This window comes from Rutidosis leptorrhynchoides, chromosome 6, assembly GCF_046630445.1.
Source record: "Rutidosis leptorrhynchoides isolate AG116_Rl617_1_P2 chromosome 6, CSIRO_AGI_Rlap_v1, whole genome shotgun sequence".
NCBI classification, from domain to species: domain Eukaryota; kingdom Viridiplantae; phylum Streptophyta; class Magnoliopsida; order Asterales; family Asteraceae; genus Rutidosis; species Rutidosis leptorrhynchoides.
Window position 1 is genome coordinate 32,644,730 of NC_092338.1, and position 12,333 is coordinate 32,657,062.

The following is a 12,333-nucleotide window of genomic DNA, read 5'->3' on the forward strand; positions in this document are numbered from 1 at the left end:
TGTCATTTGGGATATAGAATTTCTTTTAAGCTTTAATTCTTTTAAACGTAACTTTTAATTTTTAGTTTTTAGACTTTTAAGTTCCGACGCGCTACTTTCTTGTTTTTATTTTTCGACGCCTATTATTTTTCGACCTTTTATTTTTCGACGTTTTCCGACGCGCTCTTTTTCTTTCTTATTTCTCGACATTCAAGTTTTTAGGACTTAGAATTTTCTATTTCTTCTCTAAAATTTCTTTAAATTTTGTCGAAAAATTATTTTAAGCGGTTAAATTGATAGACATCCAAAATTTTCTGGTTCGTAGTAATAGTTGGATTTGTTAGTGGCGAGTTGTGGGCTTCCGATTTAAAGGGTTCTGGCTACCTGCTGCATCTATTGGCTATTCGAAACGTGGGCAAAATCAGAAAAGTCTATTAATTTGATAACTTTAATAATTTTTTATCTTTTATAGTAATAGGATATTCAGTGAATGCACCGAGCAAAACATTCACCACCTTTTGTACGTTCACCACCTGTAACCAGATTAAGACATCTAGCAAATATTGTCGCCGTTGATTTTTCTTTAGAATCGTCATCTAGTCGACCAAGTACTCCAACTCAAATTTCCGATAATCCATTTTTTGAACCCGACCTCACAATTGAGAATTCGGAGGATATTCAGGGACAATTCAGAGATCCTGAACCACTAATCTTTCCTCCGGAACCACCAATCATTCAAACAGAAATTGTCGAGGAACCAACCATTAAATCAGAATCCTTTAGTGATTCAGATTCAACAAATTTAATCATGGAAAATCTGAAACCTCTAAGTATAGAAGACCGAATGATAGCTAAAAGCACTGGCCAAGGTCACGCAATTACTCAACCAGACATTAATGCACCAGATTATGAAATCAAAGGACAAATCCAACACATGGTGACAAATCAATGCCAATTTAGTGGTGCGCCGAAGGAAGATCCAAATGAACATCTTCGTACCTTTAATAAGATCTGTACTCTATTTAAAATAAGAGAAGTGGAGGATGAACAGATATATCTCATGTTATTTCCCTGGACTTTAAAGGGAGAAGCCAAAGATTGGTTAGAATCGTTACTTGAAGGGGCGATTGATACATGGGATGTCTTAGTTGAAAATTTTCTTAAACAATTCTTTTCGGCATCTAAAGCCGTAAGACTTCAAGGAGAAATTGTTACATTCACACAGAAGCCAAATGAAACTTTATGTGAAGCATGGACAAGATTTGAAAAATTATTAAGAGGATGTCCGCAACATGGTTTAGACACTTGTCAAATAGTACAAATATTCTACCAAGGATGCGACATCACTACAAGAAAAGACATCGATATAGCAGCTGGTGGTTCCATTATGAAGAAAACAGCAACTGATGCTTACAAAATTATTGATAACACTGCTTCCCACTCACATGAGTGGCACCAAGAAAAAGATATCGTTAGATCATCTAAAGCAGCTAGAGCCGATTCTAGCCATGACTTCGATTCCATTTCCGCAAAGATAGATGCTGTCGAGAGACGAATGGAAAAGATGACTAAAGATATCCACTCAATACTAATTAGTTGTGAGCAGTGTGGAGGACCACATTTAACAAAAGATTGTCTCAGTATTGAACTAACAATGGAACAAAGAGAGAATGTTTCATACATAAACCAAAGGCCTGGAAATAATTATCAGAATAATTATCAACCGCCAAGACCGATCTACAATCAAAATCAGAATTATAACCGAAATGTTCCATACAACAACCAACAAGGTCCTAGCAATCAACAAGTATCCAATAATACTTACAACCAGCAAAGACCTAATTTTCAAAATAAACCACCACAAACCGATGATAAAAAGCCAAATTTTGAAGACATGATGTCGAAGCTAGTTGAATCTGAAACACAGTTTTTCACATCTAAGAAACAAACCAATGAACAAAATGCTCAAGCATTTAGAAATCAACAAGCTTTTATTCAAAATTTGGAACAAGAAGTAAGTAACCTAGCAAGGTTAATAGGTGAAAGAAAATCGGAAAGTCTACCTAGTGATACAAATGCTAACCCCCGGAATGAAACAGCTAAAGCTATTACCACAAGAAGTGGTATGACACTTAAACCACCTGAAATACCTGTAATTTCTGATGATTCTATTCCTACTCCACAAGAACCACAACCTGATCAAGAAAAGGAAAAAGAACCGGTAGTTTAAAAGGTTAATGAAGATAACACAGTTAAGGCTAAACCTTATGTTAAACAATACCAACCACCACTTTCTTACCCGAGTAAAATGAGAAAAGAGAGACTTGAAGCCGAGCAATCCAAATTTTTGGATATATTTAAACAAATAAATGTCAATCTTCCTTTCATTGATGTGATTTCAGGAATGCCTAGATATGCTAAATTTCTGAAAGATCTAATCACAAATAGAAAGAAAATGGAAGAACTCTCGGCTATTACTATGAATGGTAATTGTTTTGCAGTACTGTTGAATAAGATACCAGAAAAACTATCTGATCGAGGAAGTTTCACAATTTCATGTTTTCCGGGTAGTCTTAGTTCAATAGAAGCATTGGCAGACTTAGGTGCTAGTATAAATTTAATGCCATATTCATTATACACTAAACTAGACCTTGGAGAATTGAAACCCTCAAGAATAATCATACAACTAGCCGATAGATTAGTAAGATATCCTAGAGGGATAATGGAGAACATGCTAGTTAAAGTTGGTACTTTAGTATTTCCAGTAGATTTAGATATGGAAGAAGATTCTCAAGTTCCTCTCATATTAGGAAGACCATTCTTAAACACGGCTAAAGCAATGATAGACGTGTTCGGTAAGAAACTGACCCTAAGTATAGAGGACGAGAGTGTTACCTTTCAGTTGATAGAGCCATGCAACAACCGCAATCTGCAGATGATACATGTTAATATATTCAAACTATAGATTCACATGCAGAATTGTTAGAAGAATTTCCAGAATTACAAGGAACAAGAGAATGTTCTTTAGGAGAAGGAACTGAACCAATTGATGAAACTGAAATGTTAGCTACACTTATGGCTAATGGATATGAACCGACAACGGAAGAAATTCAAATGTTAAAAGAAGAAGACAGATATCGATACAAATCATCGATAGAAGAACCACCGACATTAGAGTTAAAGCCACTTCCAAACCATTTGGAATACGCTTATTTACATGGTGAATCTGAATTACCTGTAATAATATCGTCTTCTCTTACTAAAAATGAAAAATCTAAACTCATTTCTGTGTTAAAAGCTCATAAACCAGCTATTGCATGGAAGATTCATGATATTAAAGGAATAATTCCTTCGTATTGCACACATAAAATCCTTATGGAAGAAGGTCATAAAACGTATGTGCAACGCCAACGAAGACTAAATCCTAATATGCAAGATGTTGTTAAGAAAGAAATTATTAAACTGCTAGATGCAGGTTTAATTTATCCAATCTTTGATAGTCCATGGGTAAGCCCAGTTCAATGCGTACCTAAGAAGGGTGGCATGACTGTCATCACAAATGAGAAAAATGAGCTTATTCCTACTAGGACTGTAACAGGATGGTGTGTTTGTATTGATTATAGAAAATTAAATGACGCCACCAGAAAAGATCACTTTCCCTTACCTTTTATTGATCAAATGTTGGAAAGATTAGCCGGAAATAGTTAATATTGTTTTCTTGATGGTTTTTCCAGATATTTTCAAATTCCAATAGCACCCGAGGACCAAGAGAAAACCACGTTCACGTGCCCTTATGGTACTTTTGCTTACAAACGAATGCCATTTGGACTTTGCAACGCCCCTGCAACCTTTCAAAGGTGCATGATGGCGATTTTTTACGACATGATAGAAGAATGCATGGAAGTTTTCATGGATGACTTTTCATTCTTCGGTGATACATTTGAATCATGTCTAGTTAATCTTGAATGAATGCTTATTAGATGCGAGCAATCAAATCTAGTACTTAATTGGGAGAAATGCCATTTCATGGTTAAAGAAGGCATCGTTCATGGACATAAAATTTCAAAGGAAGGAATTGAAGTGGATAGAGCTAAACTAGATGTAAGAGCTAAACTTCCACATCCCACCAATGTTAGAGGAGTTAGGAGTTTTCTAGGGCATGCCGGTTTTTACCGACGTTTCATAAAAGATTTTTCTAAAATTGCCACTCATATGAATAAACTCCTAGAAAAGGATGCTCCATTCATCTTTTCCGATGAATGTATCAAATCTTTTAATATTCTTAAAGAAAAACTCACTAATGCGCCGATCATGATAACTCCAAATTGGAATCTACCATTTGAACTAATGTGCGATGCAAGTGATTTTGCAATGGGAGCCGTTTTAGGACAAAGAATTGAAAAACGATTTCAACCTATTTATTATGCTAGTAAGACATTACAAGGAGCACAAACAAATTACATAACTACTGAAAAAGAACTCCTTGCTATTGTCTTTGCTTTTGACAAATTTCGTTCATATCTCGTTCTAGCTAAAACGGTGGTCTATACCGACCATTCTGCTCTTAGATACCTATTTTCAAAACAAGATGCTAAACCACGATTAATCCGTTGGATCTTACTCTTACAAGAGTTCGATATTGAAATCCGAGATAAAAAGGGAGCAGAAAATCTCGCCGCTGATCATCTTTCTCATCTTGAAAATCCTGAATTAGAAATTCTAAATGAATCGGCCATACAAGACAACTTTCCTGATGAATATCTATTGAAGATAGATTATAATGAAATTTCATGGTTTGCAGATTATGCAAACTACTTAGTATGTGGATTCCTTGAAAAAGGATTATCGTACCAAAAACGAAAGAAATTCTTTAGTGATATAAAACACTATTTCTGGGAAGATCCACATTTGTTTAAATGTTGTCCCGATGGAATAATACGCCGATGTGTATTCGGAGATGAAGCTAGTCAAATCTTAAACCATTGTCACACAGGACCAACAGGAGGGCATTATGGGCCTCAACTCACAGCAAGAAAAGTTTACGATGCTGGATTCTATTGGCCTACAATTTTCAAAGACGCACACCTTCTTTGGAAATCCTGTGATGCTTGTCAAAGGGCCGAAAAAAAAGTTAACGTGATGAAATGCCACAAAATGTCATTCAAGTATGTGAAGTATTTGACGTTTGGGGTATTGACTTTATGGGTCCATTTCCAAAATCTCATAATAATCTCTACATTCTCGTTGCCATTGATTATGTATCTAAATGGGCGGAAGCACAAGCTCTCCTAACTAACGATGCACGAGTTGTAGTCAACTTTTTAAAAGTCTTTTTGCTAGGTTTGGAACACCGAAAGCTTTAATAAGTGATCGGGGTACTCATTTTTGTAACAATCAACTTGAGAAAGTTCTCAAAAGATATGGAGTAACTCATAAAATCTCCACCGCTTATCATCCACAAACAAGTGAACAAGTTGAAAATACCAACCGAGCTTTAAAACGTATTCTAGAGAAAACCGTAGGATCAAATCCGAAGGAATGGTCCATGAAATTGGAGGATGCACTCTGGGCTTTTAGAACAGCCTAGAAAACTCCAATTGGAACCACACCTTTTAAACTCGTTTACGAAAAAGCATGTCATCTTCCAGTAGAAATTGAACACAAAGCATTTTGGGCTTTGAAAACATTTAATCTTGACTTACATGAATCTGGACGTCCACGGTTAAGTCAATTAAACGAATTAGAAGAATTAAGACATGAAGCATATGAAAATTCGTTAATTTATAAAGAAAGAACAAAGAAATGGCATGATAAAAGAATCAGAAGTTCAAAAGAATTTAAAGAAGGAGACAGAGTTCTTCTTTTCAATTCACGATTCAAGCTATTTCCTGGAAAATTGAAATCAAGATGGTCTGGACCATTCATAGTCAAAAGAGTTTTCCCATACGGAACAGTAGAGTTAATAAATTCAAATGGAATTGAATTTAAGGTTAATGGTCACAGAGTTAAACATTACATAGATAGTCCGATGGAAGTTGACAACGAAGTTAAACACAATTTCAACACCACAGTTAACTAAGTGTGGGGAGAATCAAATCTTTAAAGGATAATATGTATTTCTGTTAGAATTAGATGTTCTGTTTTCGTGTAGCTCTCGAAAATGAAACCCGAATGGTCTTTCCCTAGCAGACCCTAAAGAACTAGTCTTCTCCCCCCATTCTGAATTTTTATTTTTTTTAGGTTTTACGAGATGAAGACTTCCTGTGAACTAAACCATGGTCTAATGCTACACGCTTTGATCACTAAACGTAATAATGACACCCTTCCAAGTGAATTGGTATCATTAATCAGAGGTAAATTGGACGGAGTAAGAAAAGAATCCAGGAACGAAAATAATAAGTTACATTTTGGTAAAGGAAAATCAAAATCCGCAGCGAAAAGAAGAGCACGACACCTTGAAAGATGTCACAAATGCGGAAAATGGTCGACGAATCAGACATATTCCAATACCGAGTTCATTACTTTATGCAAAGATGGACCGTTCATATGTTTCGAAGAAAAAACGTTGAATGCTCGAGGTTACGCCTATGTAGCTATGGAAAACCAATTAGTCCGACTATCTTATGAATGGGCTAAAACAGGTCACTGAGAATTCTATCTCACAGGTAAGTATGTACAGTTTTTTTATTTTTATTTTTATTATTTTTAACCTTTTGATAATAAACGCTAAATCGTTCGCTATAAAGTATTAAATTGGTATTCAATAAAAATAGGTTTTGCGACCGAAATTATTGATATCATGCAAAAACTTATTACATCACTGCGAAATTTACCGTTTATTCTTAAGGTATAAATATCTTTAATCAATCAACCCAAAATATTTCAAAAATTCGTCATGAGTTAAACTAGGTTATGGAACCGAAATTACTTTACCGAAAAGAGGGGTGTATATTTTTGATAATATTTGATTGATTAAAGTGGGATAAAAGACCAAAAGGATTTTTAATTTTATTTTTACTTTGTTTTTAAAATTAATATATTAATTATTATTATAAACTTTTTAAAATCAATATATTTAAGTTTGTAAATATTTGAAAAATTAATATTTTTAATATAAGTTTGTATGTATAAAAATTAAAATATAATATAAATTTGGTGTGAATTTTTAATTTTTAATTTTATGCATTTTAAATTTAAGTTTGGTGTGAATTTTAAAACAAAGAAAAAACAAAAATTTACTTTATTTCGTTAAGTTAAAAATTTGATTTTTAAAATTCTTCGTAAGTTGGAGACTAGGTCATTGAACCGAAATTGCTTTACCCAAGGGAGGGACGAGAACTTTTATTATCATTATTTTTAGCCTTATTGAATTAAAAGTACGCCAAAAATAATTAAAAAAAACCCAAAAATCTTACTTTTAAAACTGCGCTTAAAAATGACAAATTTTAAAATTTTGTCGAGGGACGGACTAGGACAACGATCCGAAACGACATCGTCCTAAAGAAAAAGGAAAATAAAATTTTAAAATTTATTTATTTATTTGTTTTTAAGATAAAGGTTTTTATTAAAAAAAAATGTACTGTACCCGAATCCCATGCGATCGCATGGGATTTGGCCTTCCAATCCATGCGATCGCATGGAGCTGGAAATCAGGCCAGAAACAAAAGGCAGTCGAGCTGTGTTCTTCACCACAACACACACATACACATACGAAACTCTCTTAAAACCTCACCAAATTTCGTCAAATTTTCACCGTAATTCGTCAAATTTCTTGCTCTAATCATGCCTAGGTTCGGATTCTTCAATAAAAAGGTAAAAATTACACCCCTAAACTCATAAATTTTATAGTTTTTGTGATAATTACCAATATTTTACCTAATTTGATTTTGTTAATTTCTAGTGTAATTAGTGTTAAATTGTTAGTATTTTATGCATGTATAACCTAGATTGATGCTATTTAACATGATTTGAAGCCAAAAACTTCAAAATTTTTAGGAATCTAGGGTTTGTGTTCTTGATCAATTTAGGGCTTTTTGATATAAACAGGTTATGGCCAATTTTTGTCATGAATTATTGCTAAATTAAGTAGTGTAACATGTTTAGGTAGCTAAATGATCCAAACATTGATCCTAAACATGATTTTAGGAGATTAAAGTAGACTTTTTAAGTCTAAAATTCATGAACTTGATTAATTTGATATAATTGCCATTTGAGACTTGTTTAATTGTTAGTAATGACTATTTTGACATGTTATTTGAGTTAAATGCTTATGAACTTTGTATACATTTTCATATGTGCTTATTTGAAAAAGTGTAGAATTGTAAAAAAAATGTGAAAATGTGTATAAGTTTAATTTTGATTGAACATGTTATTGTGGGTAATTTAAGTTGTTATTTTGCTAACACTAATGCATATTTGGATGCACAAATGTTGTGTTTAATGTGTTTTGCAGAGAGCCGATACTGCTGGTGCTTCGTCATCATCTAGACAACCACAACAGGAACCTGCACCAGAATATGAGCCGCAATACGAGCCAGAACCCGAACAAGAACCACAACAGGAACAACAACATCAGCCTGATCAACACGTACCTTATTATGATCTGCTACAGTTTGTTGATGACTTCATAGTATTTCCGATGCATCCACCAGTAGAATATCCAACGATTCCTGAACACACGTTGCATCCTAATTTGAGATTTGATAGAAGCTAGAGAGATTACCCGGCACATCAAAGTAATAAATTCAAATTAGTAACAAAAAATGTAGAGGTGCCTAGGGTAATTGATTGGAATTCTTTGGAAACGGTACATCTTGCTGACCGTGTTAGACTGCTACTGATTCAAAGGTATGGCAGTTCTTCTTTTACCGATTGGGAACGTCTATTCACCATTCGTAGGCCTGTATATAAGGAATGGTGTGTTGAACTTATGAGTACTATAGCATTAAATGTAGATGTAGATAGATTAGATGATAGAAGTTTTCTTAGATTTATACTTAGCCGTAGGATGTACAAGATGTCCATGCTGGACATGGCCAGGGCATTACAGATTTACACTCCTAGTGAATTGATACTACCCGATTGTATGAATTTGATTTATCGTGGTGAAAGGGTAGATAGGAATTTTGATGCGAACGCCGTCTGGAGGCGTATGTCAGATTATAATGTTTTTGGACGGGCAGGAACACACACCTACTTACATATTAACAGAGCCGAGCTTCGTATAATTCATAGATTTTTGCCTAACTCGATTACACAGAGAGGTCACAACAAGGAAAAGTTGACCTTACATGATTTATTTTACCTAAAATGTATTCGAGACCCAAGAGGCTTTGTTAATATCCTTTACTGTGTTGGTTTTTATTTGTCTAAGATGGTGGAAGGAATACAGGAAGGGAGGATAATTGGAGGAGGTATTTTTGTTACTCTCATTGGAGAGTATTTAGGTGTAGATAGGAATCAAGGGGGTCTACTTATGGTATGTAGGGAACAAGTTGAACCTTTAGGATTGAGGGTTTATGCGAGTGCTAAGGTATTAAAGAGTAGACGCAATCAACCAGTACCCTATGAAGGTAATCATCCTCAGGTAGAGAGAGGTTTAGACGAGGAAATGGAGGAAGTGGATGACATTATGGATGTCATTTGGGAGGCTATGACTGATGTCTACCAGCGTGTAGATGAGGTAGATATGACAAACGCGGAGAGATTTCGTCGGATGGAGCAGTGGCAAGCCCGGAATGATTACGAGCATTCCAGGCAACGACAGCATGATAGATGGGACTATCATCAGCGTCAGATTATGAGCCGACTGTCACCTCAGGATCACTACGTTCTGACCCGACCCGCTTACTATCCTCCACACCAGCCCGAGATGAGACCACCATTTACTCTCTACGACCCTAACCAGACATACCAGTACACCTATCACCAATCATGGAACCCGAACAATGACATGAACTGGAACCCCTATCCAGATTGACATAGTTCCTGTTGGTAATTTTTATGATTTTTATTTTTATTATTTCTATTTATTTATGTTTAAACACATTATATTTTGATACTTTTATGTATTGTTTAATATTTTTATTATTTTGTAGTAATATTTCATATTTGATTTGAAAGTGGGATTTTAAGTCCCATTTCAAAATACCATGCATGTTTATATTTGTATTGTATGTATGTATATTGTCAATTGTACACAACAGGGTAAAACAGCAAATTTTCAAAGACTGGCATTAAGTTCAGCAAAAGCTACTTTTGACGACAAAACGAAAAACAAATGTGATGTAACAGCAAGACGGAATGAACAAATGATGTGCACCATTTATCATTCAGCAAACAAACGCCAATATGTTTGGAAACTTTGGTAAAATTTAATCATTTTTCTACGCTAATCACCCTCAATAATTTAAATTGTTACTGATTTCTTGCAAATGAGGGCATTGCAAGATCTTAAGTGTGGGAAGGGGTTAAATTCTTTCGGATTTTTAAAATTTTTGACTTATACACTTGGTTACCATTAAAAATACTAGTAACGCAGTAGTTGTATTAGAATCTAGTGCTCTCTGATAATAAAGAACAGCCCTAGTCTTATATACTGACTACCCAATTCTAGTAAAATTTTTCAAAATTTTCAAATAAATGAATTCAAAATCATGTTTATACATATTTATGAACGATAAAACTAGGTGTTAACACCGAAATTATTGTTACCTCGGAAAGGACATAAATTGAGAAACAACCCAAAATGTTAGAATTCATTTAAAATGGAATAGAGGACAATAAAAAGCCAAAGAAAGAAAAAAAATAAAAGCCAAGTGTGGGAAAATTTACCAAGTTATTTTGAACATATGTCACATATTTTTTGTAACAAATAATTGAAAATACTTTTGCTTTGAACTAAACTAATTAGTTTTACCCGATTTATTATAATATATTTAAAAGAAAGATGGATCTACACGATGAATCAATTCCATTATTAAAAGGAAGTAAAGTCTTCTGAAAAAGACACGCGCTTCTTGATTTAGGTCAAGAAGTTGTCGTCCAGACCAGCTGTAGGTTGACAAAAAATCTAGAAAAGTCATCACTAAAATCAGCAGGAAATCTACGGACCTCAGCATCAAACAGGGTCACCAAGTGGTCAGACTTATCCTAACCATGAGAGGATCTGTCTTGTAAAATGGGGAGGGCGCCGTGCAAATTAGCTGGATAAGACTAATGAATCAGACCCCCAGAAAAGGATAATCTCCTTAAAGATCAAAAATCAGCATTTAAGCCTGATATTACTCAATCCTTGAGATTGACCTTAAAGATTGAGAATTACAAACTCATGGAATTCGATGATATCTAAACTCGTGCTTGAACGAGAAAATATTTTGATCAAAATTAAAACGATTTGTTTTCTGAAAACCTATTTTCAATGCGTTCATTACCATTGAACGTAAAATCCTAGGAATTCACCTGGAATTCATTAGGTCACCTGAACCAAATCGGGTGTCAACCGTAAGAACGGTGGTTGCATAGCATGGTCAAAGACAGGACCTTGTGCCAGACCGAAAAAAACTATAGGGTGAGCTTTACTATTGCTCCTACCAAGGATAGTAATTGCATCTGACATGTTATAGACCATAATTAAAAGCATGTCAAGGGACATTGCCTTAACAATTGCTTGTTCAACGCTTTCCTTTACGACCGGACGGTAGTTTACCGAAAGGTAATATACGGAGCAAGTATACTGGAAGTGTTGCTTTCTCAATACAAGGTTAGCAAGTGGGTGACACAAAACCGCAAGTTTTGAGCTAAAATTTTCAAATCTGAAACCCACAAACCCACAAAAACAATTTGCAAACACCGGTGAAGGGTTATTCCGGAAAACTTATCTAGGGTAAAAGCTAGATTGAATTTTCAAAAGATCAAATGTTTTCATAAAGATCCAATTTCCTTAAGGGATCTAAATTTTCATAGTCATATGGGACTGTAAACCACAACGTTACTATCATTGTTTATACCGCCGTATAGAAATCACTGATGTACAAAGTGTGAAGAATAAAGAAGTGATTCTAGTATTTTTATTTCAAGACTATATTGCTTGAGGACAAGCAATGCTCAAGTGTGGGAATATTTGATAATGCTAAAAACGAACATATATTTCATAGCATTATCCCTCAAGAAAGACAAGCTTTTAGTTGCAATTGTTGTATTTACAAGTGATATTCGTTTAAATAATAAAAGGTGAAGACAAAAGACAGATTCGACGAATTGAAGACGCAAACGACCAAAAAGCTCAAAAGTACAAAGTACAATCAAAGTGGTTCCAATTATTGATGAGAAACGTCTCAAAATTACAAGAGTACA

General features: G+C 34.5%; 1 non-coding gene across 1 annotated transcript; it reads right to left on the reverse strand.

Moving 5' to 3' along the window:
* Positions 1-1,171: 1,171 nt before the first annotated feature.
* Positions 1,172-1,278, reverse strand: LOC139856527 (small nucleolar RNA R71). Its single transcript, XR_011762003.1, has one exon. It is a non-coding gene; the product is annotated as a small nucleolar RNA R71 (small nucleolar RNA).
* Positions 1,279-12,333: the final 11,055 nt, after the last annotated feature.